General features: G+C 39.3%; 1 protein-coding gene across 16 annotated transcripts in view; it reads left to right on the forward strand.

Annotated features, from left to right (window-relative positions):
• Window positions 1-13,950, forward strand: part of BICD1 (BICD cargo adaptor 1) — a 206,231-nt gene that overhangs the window by 124,150 nt on the left and 68,131 nt on the right. The window lies entirely within an intron of this gene.

Here is a 13,950-nt window from a genome sequence, read left to right on the forward strand (position 1 = left end):
CTTCTTATTAGACTTTGTTTAGTATGAAAGCTTCTCTTCTCTGCCAAGTGAGAGTGACCCTATGTGTGAAGTGTGTTCAGTGGGGTCTTCAAGAACAACATAGATTCCAGTTGCTCACCCGCCAGAAGCCATCATGCTTTCTTCAAGAGGGCAGCTCACAAGCTGTATGCACCCCTGACCAGGCGCCAAAAGGAGATGCTCGCTCATGCTTTCCAAAATTCTTTCCCAGGCCTGGGGGACGGGAGCCATCCTTTGAACCCCTGTGTAGAACTCTGAGTCTCCCAGGAGGTAAAGCATGTTCTCATCCCCCAAACACTCCATTTTCTCCCTGAATTAGGGTCCTTTCTTTGAGCCAAATAAGGGTCTACTTAGGGCTTGAGTGTATGACCCCTTATTTCTCTGTTTGCAGAATGCTTCCAGCTTCCTTCTGAGTTTGAGGGCCCACAAAATAAAGAATTCATTTCAGTTTGCGGAGAACTCATCATTTTCACCTTGCATATTTTATTCTTTTCCTTTCAGTCTGTTTTCCTTGACTTTCTGCCTAAATGAAGGCAGGAGATGAAGTTAGGGTGTCTTAATGAAAGGAGCTCAGGGGCGCCTGGGTGGTTCAGTCAGTTAAGTGTCTGCCTTCAGCTCAGGTCATGATCCCGGGGTCCTGGGATCAAGCCCTGTGTCGGGCTCCCTGCTTGGTGGGAAGCCTGCTTCTCCCTCTCCCTCTGCCCCTCTGCCTGCTTGTGCTCTCTCTCAAATAAATAAATAAAAATCTTAAAAAAAAAAAAAAGGAAAGGAGCTCAGACTTAGGGATCTGGGGGACCTGGGTCAAAACCTAGAGCTATCGTTTCCTACCTCTGTTGATCTGCCTCAATTTCCTTAATCTCTCTGGGCCTCAGTTTACTCATTATTGTAGTAAAATATACATTCCAAGTTCTTTTTACTTCACCACTTATACCCTATTTAATTACCAAATACTACTATTACATGTTAGTTATATATGGTTGAATCATATGTTCTCTTGCTGTCTTTTTTTATGCCTGAGAAATTGCTTTCCTATGTCTAGTAAGTCATATGTGTGTAGTTAAAACAACTTTTATTGCAACATTAAAATAATCAAAGTTTCCCACTTCAATGACAGTGCAAATGATTGAAAATTCACTTTGAGTGATTGTAAAATAAGTAATGACAATAAAGCAGTTATTTTCATATAAGAGAAAGAGAAAACCACAAGATTTAGAATCTATTTACCTTCACCTGCCAAGAAGGAAAAAATGTTGCTGAGTGTATTTATGTATACATACATATGTATGTATATCTTTCAAATATAACTGAATTTCTGCTAGTATTTCACTCTGAAATCTATCTGCAAAGATACAATTTATGGGAAAAATGTTCTATTCCAAATGTTTCTTACTGTTACAGAGAATGTGAAGAAAATGCCTCAGTATATTTTCTTAGGAAGGCAAAAATTTTCTGCTGCAGTTCATATCCTGGACACCTCTGTTTCAATTCAGGGCTGATTTGTATTGTCTGCCTTCCAGTAACTGAGCAGCTATGTCCCACCTGAGTATACAGGATGCAAGGGAGGGAGGCTGTTGCCTTCTCAGCCTCTGCGTGTTGTCTTCCTGGCTGGTTGCTGGAATTCATCATTATTGCACTCTGCTTTCCTAGTCTCAGTCTCTGTTTCTATTTGCTTTTACTAAAGTTGCAGCAATTTACACAGGATCAGGTGATTGAAAGGACTCACATGATTCCACAGTGTATATTCATATAAGGCTTTGTAGGGACAGAAACCTTTCCCTTCTTCACTTCTGGGTTCTTTGGCTGGTCTAATGACCGCATTGACAAAACACTGATTACCAGGAGACAAATTTTGCACGTAAAGGTGCCGCATAAAAAATAGGAGACTCCCCAGCAGTCAGGTAATTGAGGCTTATATGCTATCCTGAGCTAAGGAGAAGGGGGTAGGGGTCTGAGACTTTAAAGGGTGGAAGATAATTCACAGGAAGCTGGGAAGAGCCATTGTTTGGTAAACAAATATTTGCCATGTCATGCAGATAGTTCTTTCTGATATAAAAAGTTCTCTCTGGTAATATCTCTCTTCCTGGTATAGGCCCCCTATCTAAATTCTTTAAGGCAGTTCAGGGGGAGGTAAAAAAAAAAAATCTTCCTGAGTCTGCTGGGCTCCTGGTTGTCTTCAGCTCCAAATAATCTACATGTCAAAGTGGCACATTCTGGAGTGGTTTATTCTGCCCCCTCTCATCTTTGATAAACTAAAGGGTGTGGTACAGCAGGAGAAGGAAAACAGGCAGACAGAGAGGTCTGAGCCTTCCAGACATAGCTTCAGGGCCCTTTTTTAATCTCACTGGATGTGATTTGTGTTCAGGTTATGAACCACTAAAATACACACAAGATACCTGTTTCCAGGGAAGCCAAGACACAAGTTTATAGAAGAGCCTTTTATATCTTGCTGCTCATGTAGCTTAATCCTATTTTTACTCTACCACCCACCTCTGTGTAAAATAGATGCCTCTCTCTCAGGGGTGCCTGGGCGGCTCAGTCGGTTAAGTGTCTGACTCTTAATTTCGGCTCAGATCATGATCTCAGGGTCGTGGAATCAAGACCTGTGTCGGACTCTGAGCTCAGTGGGGACTCTGCTAGGATTCTCTCTCTTCCTCTGCCACTCCCCCCGCCCCTCCCCCCCGCATGCACACATGCACGCTCTCTCTCTCAAATAAATAAATAAATCTTTAAAAGATAGATAAAAATAATTTGAAAATCACTTTAATGCACACCTTACCTCCTTTTTTGTTCACTTTGTTCCCTTTCACAATATCTCTTTTCAATAAAAAATCTATATATAGTGTGTTCCCTTGGTAATGGGACTAAAAATTGCTTATCATAATCAATGACTTTGATCCTGTTGATGCTATTTATCTCTTTGGTTAATTAGATCATTCTTTACAGTAAGATCACAGGAAATTATGAGAAGCTGAGGTGAAGGGGTAATTGCTAAAGACTGAACTATTTCTGGAATATTTGTGAACCCAGCCTTCATGTTTATTGTACAATATAGATTCAAATCTAGTTAGTGTCTTACCTAAATTTCCCCTTTCCATTTAATAAATTATCACAGTAATTGTGTAATCGGGGCAGCATGTATATTTATAGTTATAAGGAGATACGATCAGAAAACTGTCATACCATCATTCATTATGGTGATTTATATCTTTAAGAAAGAGAAATTAAAAGAAAAATCAAACAACTAAGCAAGAGGTAACTAGACTACTTTGGGAAATGATCATGGTTTCCTGATTTCAAAGTTGGTTATAGAAAAGACAAAAGATTCCAATATGTGTGTAAAAAGCTCATTCCAAAACAGATCAGTATATTCAGGTTACAATACCCAGGTCACAAAGCCACATTTTATTGATAAAAAATAACTTGCAGCTATTGAAGGAAATTTAAACAATCATGCTTTCTTGTGAGATGTAATATTGCAATTACTAGATCTGATGTACGCTGGATAGATGCCAGCACAATGTAGTACTTTGCTGATAGAGAGTGAAGTATGTTTTGTGCTGTAGTAAAGCTGTCTGGAGACTTCGAAAAACAAAGATATTTTATTAGCAGTAGCCAACTGTTTAAAATCTTCCACACAGTCTTAAAAGACCACATATTATATGATTGCATTTATATGAAATGTCCAATAGAGGCAAGTAGTTGCCTAGGTCTGGAAAAGATGGGGTGGGGTGTGAGGGGGGTAGCTAAAAGGTATGGAATTTACTTCTGAAGTAATAAAAATGTTCTAAAATTGATTGTGGTGATGGTCTCAATGCTGTGACTATATTAAGAATCACTGAATTTTACATTTTAAATGGGTGAATTATAAGTATGTGAATTGCATCTTAATAAACTTGATACCGGGGTGCCTGGGTGGTGCAGTTGGTTAAGCGGCCAACTCTTGGTTTCCGCCCAGGTCTGATCTCAGGGTCATGAGATCGAGTCCCACATAGGGCTCCATGCTCAGCGCTGAGTCTGCTTCAGATTCTCTCTCCCTCTCCCCTCCTTCTCATGCTCTCTCTCAAATAAATAATATCTTTAAAAAAAATTGATACCAAAAAAAATCTTACACAAAAAGCTTTCCTGTAAAACGCATGTTCCACTCAACTAAGATACAATGCAAATGTTTTACATCTACTTTTTAAATTTAGAATAATGTCTGTGGGACGCCTGGGTGGCTCAATCGGTTAAGGGTCTGCTTTCAGCTCAGGTCTTGATCCTGGAGTCCTGGGATCGAGCCCCGCATCAGGCTCCCTGCTCAGGGAGCCTGCTTTTCCCTCTGCCACCTGTTCTTGCTCTCTCTCTATCTCAAATAAATAAATAAAATCTTAAAAAAATAGAGTAATGTCTGAATTCTTTTAATGTACTTTTTATACAAACAAAAGAAGGAAAAAACTACAAATCAAGATATAAGATAATCAGTCATATATTATTTATTTTGTGCCATTTATTTCAAATGTTTACAACAAAAGGACAGATTTTACTTTGCTGTCAAGATTTTGCTTTTGATAAATATTTGAGATGAGGCATTGAAATGTGAACTGCTTGTGAAATGGGTTGGTCCTTGACTTCTTTCTAATGGAGGCTGATATCCTATGGGAAAGATGACTTTGTTGCTTCAAATTCAGTCTAGCATCGTTAACTCATCATGGTACCACTTTCTTCAGAGCAAGATTTATGTACACCTCAAAGTGAGAATTAGAGTCTTGGTTTTGTTATAGCTTTATTATTCTTCTCTTATTTTTAAGTTTGAAGTTTTTATTTAAATTCCATATTGGTTTCAGGAGTAGAATTTAGTGATTCATCACTTATATACAACACCCAGTGCTCATCATAACAAGTGCCCTCCTTTATGCCCATTACCCATTAAACCCCATCCCCTGTCCACCTTCCCTCCAGCAACCCTCAGTTTGTTATCTGTAGTTAAGAGTTTGTTTTATGGTTTGCCTTTCTTTTTGTTTTCCCCTATGTTCATCTGTTTCATTTTTTTAATTCCACATATAAGTGACATTATATGGTATTTGTCTTTCTCTGACTTATTTCACTTAGCATGATAACTCTAGTTCCATCCACATCATTGCAAATGGCAAGATTTCATTCTTTTTCATGGATGAGTAATATTCTATGTATATATACACCTCATCTTCTTTATCCATTCATCAGTCGATGGACATTGGGCTCTTTCCATTATTTGGCTACTGTTGATAATGTGCTATAAACTTCAGGGTGCATGTATCCCTTCAAATCAGTGTTTTCATGTCCTTAAGGTAAATGCCTAGTAGTACAATTGCTGGGTCATAGGCTAGTTCTATTTTTAACTTTCTGAGGAACCTCTATACTGTTTTCTAGAGTGGCTGCACCAGTTTTCATTCCCATCAACAGAGTAAGAGGGTTCCCCTTTCTCTGCATCTTTGCCAACATCTGTCGTTTCCTGGGTTTTTCATTTTAGCCATTCTGACAGGTGTGAGGTAGTGTCTGGTTGTATTTTTGATTTGTATTTCCCTGATGGGATGAGTGATGTTGAGCATCTTTTCATGTATCTCTTAACTATCTGATTGACTTCTTTGGAAAAATGTCTATTCATGTCTTCTGCCCATCTCTTAACTGGATTGTGTTTTGGGAGTTGAGTTTGATAAGTTCTTTACAGATTTTGGATACTAACCTTTTATCAGATATGTCATTTGCAAATATCTTCTCCCATTCTGAAGGTTGCCTTTTAGTTTTGTTGATTGTTTCCTTCGCTGTGCAGAAGTTTTTTTATCTTGATGAAGTCACAATAGTTCATTTTTGCTTTTGTTTCCCTGGCCTCTGGCAATGTGTCTAGTAAAAAGTTGCTACGCCCTAGGTTGAAGAGGTTGCTGCCTGTTTTCTCCTCTAAGATTTTGATGGTTTCAGGTCTCACATTTAGGTCTTTCATCCATTTTGAATTTTTGAGTGTGTCTGGTGTAAGAAAGTGGTCCAGTTTCATTTTTTTGCATGTTGCTGTACAATTTTTCCAACACCATTTGTTGAAGAGACTGCCTTTTCCATTGGATATTCTTTCCTGCTTTGTCAAAGATTAGTTGATATATGTCAAAGATACAGTTGTGGGTCCATTTCTGGGTTTTCTATTCTGTATTATTGATCTATGTGTCTTTTTGTACCAGTCCCATACTGTCTTGATGACTATAGCTTTGTAATATAACTTGAGGTCTGGAATTGTGATGCCTCTATCTTTGCTTTTCTTTTTCAGGATTTCTTTGACTATTCAGGGTCTTTTGTGGTTCCATACAAATTTTAGGATTGTTTGTTCTAACTCTGTGAACAATGCTGGTGGTATTTTGATAGGAATTGCATTAAATATGTAGATTGCTTTGGGTAGTATAAACATTTTAACAATACTTGTTCTTCTAATCCATGAGCATGAAATGTTTTACCATTACTATGTGTCATCTTCAATTTCTTTTGTAAGTGTTCTACAGTTTTCAGAGTACAGATCTTTTACCTCTTTGGTTAGGTTTATTCCTAGGTATCTTATGGGTTTTGGTTCAATTGTAAATGGGATTGATTCCTTGATTTCTCTTTCTGCTGCTTCATGATTGTTATATAGAAATGCAACAGATTTCTGTACATTGATTTTGTATCCTGTGACCTTACATTGTTTATCAGTTCAAGCAATTTTTCAGTGGAATCTTTTGGGGTTTCTACATACAGTATCATGTCATCTGCAGATAGTGAGAGTTTGAGTTCTTCTTTGTCGGTTGGATGCCTTTTATTTCTTTTTGTTGTCTGATTGCTGAAGTTAGGACTTCCAGCATATGTTAAGTAACAATGGTGAGAGTGGACATCCCTGTCGTGTTCCTGACTGTAGAGGGAAGCTCTCAGTTTTTCCCCATTGAGGATGATATTAGCTGTGGGTTTGGGGGAGGTTTTTTTTTGCATATGGCCTTTATGATGTTGAGGTATGTTCCCTCTATCCTAACTTTGTTCAGGGTTTTTATTAAGAATGGATGCTGTACTTTGTCAAATGCTTTTTCTGCATCTATTGAGGGGATCATATGGTTCTTATCCTCTCTCTTATTAATGTGGTGTATCATGTTTTGTTTTTGTTTTTCTTTTTAAGGAGTGTTCTTTTTTTTTTAAGATTTTATTTTATTATTTATTTGAGAGATAGAACAGAGGGAGAGTGAAAGGAGAAGAAGATTCCCCACTGAGTGGAGAGCCTGATGCGGGGCTCTATCCCAGGACCCTGAGATCATGACCCCTGCCGAAGGCACTTAACCAACTGAGCCACCCAGGCGCCCCCATGTGGTGTATCATATTGATTGATTTGCTAATATTGAACCATCCTTGCAGCCAAGGAATAAATCGCACTTGATCATGGTGAATGATTCTTTTAATTTACTGTTGGATTCGATTTGCTAGCATCTTATTGAAAATTTTTTATCCATGTTCATCAGGGATATTGACCTGTAATTCTCTTTTTAGTGGGGTCTATGTCATTTAGAGGTTGAGCCGAGAAGCATGGGGAAAAAGTCAGAAGGGACTGCAATAAAGCAACCAGTGAGGTTAGTTAGATGTCTGGAAAGCCAACAGGAGAAAGTGTTTCAAAAAGGAGGGAGTGGTAAATGCTGTTGACGAAGTTGAGTAAGAGGAAAACAAGGGTGTGCTGAGTTCAGTGGCAACATGCAAGTCATTGATGACTTTGATAAGAGCAGGTTCAGTGTTCATCAGAATGGACTGAAGACAAATGTGATCTGAGAAAGGACGATCATGGATATAGAAATAGAAATACAGATACAAAGGTCAAGGTTTGTTTGTTTTAAGGCAAGATTTATTATCTTTAAACTATATAGAGGAGATTGCAAGAAATTAATGAAGATGAGAATGGGGATAGGAACCACACCTCTTTGCCTCCCTCCCCTCTCCCCATACTACCACCACCAAGGAAATGTGAGGCAAGATTCTTGGGAGGGAAGGAGAAACTGAAAATAGGAAAAGAGAGAAGCAGGAAACTTACTACATTGTGAACACAGAGTATGGCCACTAGTGCTTAAGGCCTGTTGAATTTGAGAGATTCGGGACTTTTTTGGTTTTTTAATTGATCCCTCCTACCAGACACCATTCTAATCCACAAAGCAACCCCCAGAGGTAGTTCTCCCTACAGGACAAGAAGCAGACATGGAGAAGTAAATAAACTTGGCCAAGGTTAGTAAGTGTTGGAGTTTAGCTTTGGGCATGTTTAGCTTTGGGCATGCAAGACAGAGTTAGGCTTTATGATTGAGAGAGAGGGACGCAAGGGAGTTAAATGTGTTGGTAAGAGAGTGCATGACAACAGTGGGATTGAAGCTGGGTGAGGAGGGAACTGAAGACCCAAGGTCCTAGGTAATGAGCAAGTTGGAAGTCAAAGGTGGAAGAGTGGCTGGGTTGGAAGAACTGGAGATGATTTGGAAGAATAGGAGGTGTGGTTATTGGTGACAACATCACAGAGTGAGTGGCTGATGCGGGATAGAAGAGCAGATCACCTGAGTTGAGGTTGAGGAAGTGGGAGGTCAGGGCCTTTCCCACGGATGTGTCATCCAGGAGCCTCGTCCTTCTTCTTTCCTTGCAAAAGAGAAACTCAAAGCCTTGTGCTCATGGAATCGTCAGATGAAGTGTGTGCCTGTCCTAGGGCATGGAGGGTTAGGGCAGTGTAGACAGCAGTGTCAGCGGGCTCTCTTGGGTTAGACTGTCACCCCTTTCCCTCTCTGTCCTCCACCCCTAAACTACCCCAGGCCAGACATTCTTGGCCCCAGGGCAGAGAATCTTTGGCTGGGGAGAGGCAAAGAGAACAATGATCCACTCCTCTCACCAACAAGAGAAGTGTTCATTTTTGGCCAAGTGAAGGAAAATAAAATAGGCAAACTGCCTGGCAGTGGCAACTCTGTAGGAGAGAAGTGAGAAATACCCGCTCCATTCCCCTCTCCAGCATCCTCCCCTTGGACCAGTGCAGCTGTCCTCCTTTATTTACTCCACTCACAGATCAGAAGTTCCTGCTTTGACTATCCAAATTAATGCTACTTATAATTGTTTATAAGCCACATCACTAACTCTCACATTCACTTTGTTGTAGTTGTCTTTTATTCTTACAGCTCGATGTAGGTACCTTTATCCTTACTCTTTGTTTTTTTTCTTCATTTCTTATGTCAACCATTCTAACTGCAATGTCCCTCCACATTTCCCATCATCCCTCACTTTGAGCCCTTGGAGCGGCTGCTCAGCCCATTTTCTGTGACTCTTTCTTCTTACAGCCCACCCGTCCCTGCTCTCAGCAGGGTCACTTGCCAAAACATAGGTCTGATCACATGGCTGCTTTGCTTGAGAGACTTTGATGGTTCTCCAAATTATTTTGTTTGACATAGAATTTCCTGCAAAATCGTCTCAAGTTACTTTGCTCCAACCACACCAAACTGCACTATTTTCTAAACCTCAGCCCAGTTAAGAACTTTAAAGGTTCTAAGCACTGAAAACATTTTGCTTCTTTTCCTACCCTATAGATTAACAACATTAGTCTGTAATTTAACATTTTATTGTATGAAATAATGTGGAACTTAGACATAAGCTGAAAATAATTGGCTATTTTCTAGATTTTTGTGAATTTCTCTTTCTGTCTCTCTGTTAGTGCTCTATCTTTACTGATCCCCCCAAGGAAATGCCCAATTTGACTATTGGGTATTTTAACACTGCCCTCAACACAAATATGACTCAGCTTTTGTTTCAGAAGTTTACTTCTGACTGGAAAGTCTGTCCTCCTTATTGATTTTGTTAACTCTACTTGTCCTTCAAGGTTCTGCTCAAATGTAACTTCCTTCATAAAGCTTTTGCTGACTCACCCAGGAGTAATTGATTGCTCAGCCTTGTGGTATGAACCTCTAACAGCACTTGTTCTGTTGTGTTATGGTAAATTATCTGTGTGTCTGGAATCTCTGCTCCTATCCCCATGTTACAGCATTAAATCCTCACAATGACCACATAATGTTAAGTATTAGGATCCCCATTTTACAGATGAGTAAACTGGAGGTTTGTCGCCCATGTCACATAAGCTATTATTAAGACCTAATGTGACGATGCATATAATTTTTTAAAAGACTAAGCTATATAGCTGGGAGGCATTATTCTTTATACATTACTTTTGTTATGAAAAATAGAAACAGATGTTTCTATTTTCTTCTTGCGAAAAATAGAATTTATTATTTCCACATAAAGAAATCCTTTTAATATCAGTTAAAGCTAAGAATGCTGCTATGCTCAGGTGCAATGCAAATCAGGGGGATAGTCTACCCCAAACGTTTCAGGTTCATCTGCTCTTCCTGAGGAGGAGTTGGAGCTCAGGTCCCTGGAGGTGAAAGGCTAAAGCATTCCCTGGTTGTACCTTTTTCTCCCCTTTCTCTCCTGCTTTATTTTTCTCACTCTCATTATTCTTTATGGGGGTTTTTAGTAGAGCTCAGCACCATTTTATCCCAGGAAGAAAAAATTGTAGTAGATAAATGTATGTTGAGTGGCACAAAAAACAACAGGAATAATCTTTTAAATTTATTATGGAAGCAAAGAATATTGCCCATAGAATGTAATCTTTGGCAGTTCAAAAAACAAGAACTTCTAGCAAAATTCATAAAACCAGTTTTCTTCCTTTGGGCCTTATGTCTGTTTCATTGTTAGCTAGTCTTTCTACTTAACCAGTCTCTCGGCCACACTCTCCCTTTTCCTTAATTAACATCAGGAGTCTTCATTAACTATTTTATGGTTTGTTTGTTAGTGATCCTCATTAGCTTTGCTGTGGCCTTAAATTTGTTTGACATTTACTATCTTACTATATAGGATTTTATGGTTATTTCTCAGTGTGTACAAGCTAGGCTTCTGGCCATTACATTTTTTACAGTGTATGCATTCACATTTTATAGAATCTCTTGTATCCAATATTTTTCTTTACAATTTTATATAAATGACTGGCATCCAGTTTGTCAGGCTTCTTCATATCTTTGTGTAGGTAAATATGGAAAACTAAATAAATATATATCACTCAGTTAATGGTAAGTTTTTCAAGAAATAGAAAAATATTATATTAAGGTATTCTGTTTCTGCAAAATAAAAGAATTTAACGAAATGTTGTAATTTGGCTTTGTAGCCAAACTCTATTTTTTATTCTACACCTATTGAATACATACGTTCAAAGTATTGTCCAAGGACCAGGGAACAAAGTAACATTTCTGCCTCCAAGTTGCTGGACTAGTGAAGAAGAATTATAACAAGTCTAGTTATTTCACAGATCTAGGTATGTCTTATTTCAAAGTGTGTTATTCTCCCTTTGTTCCCCACTCTAAAACAATGCAAGACAAAAAGCCATCATCCCAGCAATAATCTTCTTTAAATTTTGTGCCAAGCATTTGTATTCCTGTAATTTGCCAGGTATTAGGGACACATTGATTAGCAATACAGAAGAAGTTCATTATGTTCAGATCAAAAAGGAAATTTAATAAATGTAAAAAAGGTAAGTGAATGGTTTTGAGTAAAGGTTAGTGCTATTCTGTCAACAGTGATTTTTTGAGTATCTACTGTATGCTAAATGCTGATATATAAAGTAAATCATGTAGGGTGAAGGCCAGGGAGCTGTCTCATCTTAGCTGTTCAGGGAAGGCCACTCTGAGGAGATGACATTTGAATTGAGATCTAAATGACAAGTAGAAGCAGAAGAGTTTTTTGACCTGGGTCCTAAGAGTCTGTGGATAGAATTCAGGAGACTTGGTGGGATGCTTGGATGGGAAAAATAATTCCATTTCTGTTTTCACTAGACTGACTGAAATTTAACATTTTTTTCCATTTGAATGTATCCTATGTGAATACCTCAGCAGCATTAGCATCACCTGTGACTTTGGGATCAGTATTTTCATACCACATCTCAGGTATTTTGAAATACCATCACTGCTTTGCAATGATGGTATTTCTGAGATCTGCCACTAAATCTGATTAATACATTGTGTTAATCAAGAAGCGCACATAATTACACTATCGGTTGTATAATCACCGAACACATAGAACAGACAATACCCCGTGATTCTGTGGCTCAGTCACATGGGTTGTACTCAGCTGATGAGTTCTTATGGACTTGCCCGGGGTCACTCCCATAGCTGCTGTCCCCTGGGCACTCAACCCAGCCAAACAGCCCAAGAAGTCTCACTCCCATGCTCAGCAGCTGGGGCTGACTGTGGGCTGGGCCACATGGCTGCAGCAGGCTGGCCTGGCTTCTTCATTCCGTGGCAGCATTCCAAGAGAGCGAGAGCCACCAGGCCTCTTGGGGCCAAGGCTCAAAAGTCCCACTCACTTCTACTGCCTTCTGTGGGTCAAAGCAAGTCAGAGGCCAGCTCGGAGTCAGTTTGAGAGGAGACTCCACAGGGAAGTATGATTAATTTGGGACCATTACTGTGATAAACTACCTGATTACCATATCATAAATTTTTTTAAATATTGTATTAACTAATTTTAATATAATCGGTATCCTTTGTAATCCTTTTATGCTACAAGTGAGGAAAATTTCCCTCCTCTCTTTGGCTGGGCCAAAGAATTAAACTGACATAAGACAGATAAACAAGAAGAAGGCATACAAATTTATTTAATTGTTGTATGTGTATGCAGGAGTCTTTAGAAGGAAAATAAGGACCCAGAGAAGCCCTTAGGCCCCAAAACTTATATGCCTTTTTTACACAAAGAACGATGAACTGTGGGGATGTGACAAGATATGATAAATTAGGCTAGGGGCAGTAAGTTGTGGGACAGTGACTAGGAAATGCATGGAGAAACTAATGGAAGATCAGGGTTATTTTAATAGGTTTGTTTGTACAAGTGCATTTTGGTGCAAACTCCCAGTGTCTACTGATAAGAACGTTCTTCTCTTCTGGTATAGGGAGAGCACCTTTCTCAGGGGCAACTTTGTGTCCTGCTTTTAGGTAGAAAGGGGGAGGGCAGAGAGCCCTTCCTGCATCTCCTGTTTCTCAAGGACCTGCAGTTCAAAATAATCAGGATATCAAAGTGGCATATTTTGGGGTGGCATGCTCTGAACCCTTTCACTTCCCTTTAAAATACTATCCTGAGAAGAGCTTCATCACCTTCAGCATATTGTCTAAGAGAGTCATGGCGCTAATGAGGTTAAGAACCCCTGATCTGGAGGCAGGGAGTTCTGGGAGGGGAAGTGCAAAGCCTCAAGGCAGGAGCGAGCTGGCAAGTCCAGCATGGTCGGGGAGCACAGGGAAAGCTACTGAGGCCAAAGCAAGTGGTGACCAAGGGCTGAAAAAAGGCAGTTCAGACCATGTGGCTTATTGGGAAACTTGTGGGTGGACACTCCCCCACCCCTCCTGGGTATGGAAAGTTGGTATTGTATGCATACTAATCTATAATTTTCTTTTATATTTCACAATATGTTGTGGCTATATTTCTCTTTTAGTATATAAAGCTCCTCATTTTTTTCTCATTCTTTTTAATAATTTTATAATGCTCAATTCAATGGATACATGATTATTTATTTCATTGTTTCCCCAATAGCAAACATTTAGACTGTTTCCAATTCTTTGTGTAAATATACATGGATTTATTTTTCTCTTTTATTTATCTCTATGAAAATATACTTAAGAGTGATTTTTAGATGTAGAATTGCTGGATCTCGTGTATGTGCTTTTAAAAGTTTTGACAGGGGCGCCTGGGTGGCTCAGTCATTAGGCATCTGCCTTTGGCTCAGATCATGATCTCAGGGTCCTGGGATCGAGCCCCACATCGGGCTCCCTGCTCAGCAGAGAACCTGCTTCTCCCTCTTGCTCTGCTGCTCCCCCTGCTTGTTCTCTCTTTGTCTGTCAATCTCTCTCTCTGTCAAATAAATAAATAAATAAA

This window comes from Leptonychotes weddellii, chromosome 5 (assembly GCF_054177405.1).
Source record: "Leptonychotes weddellii isolate Sample4059 chromosome 5, ASM5417740v2, whole genome shotgun sequence".
Taxonomy (NCBI): Eukaryota; Metazoa; Chordata; class Mammalia; order Carnivora; family Phocidae; genus Leptonychotes; species Leptonychotes weddellii.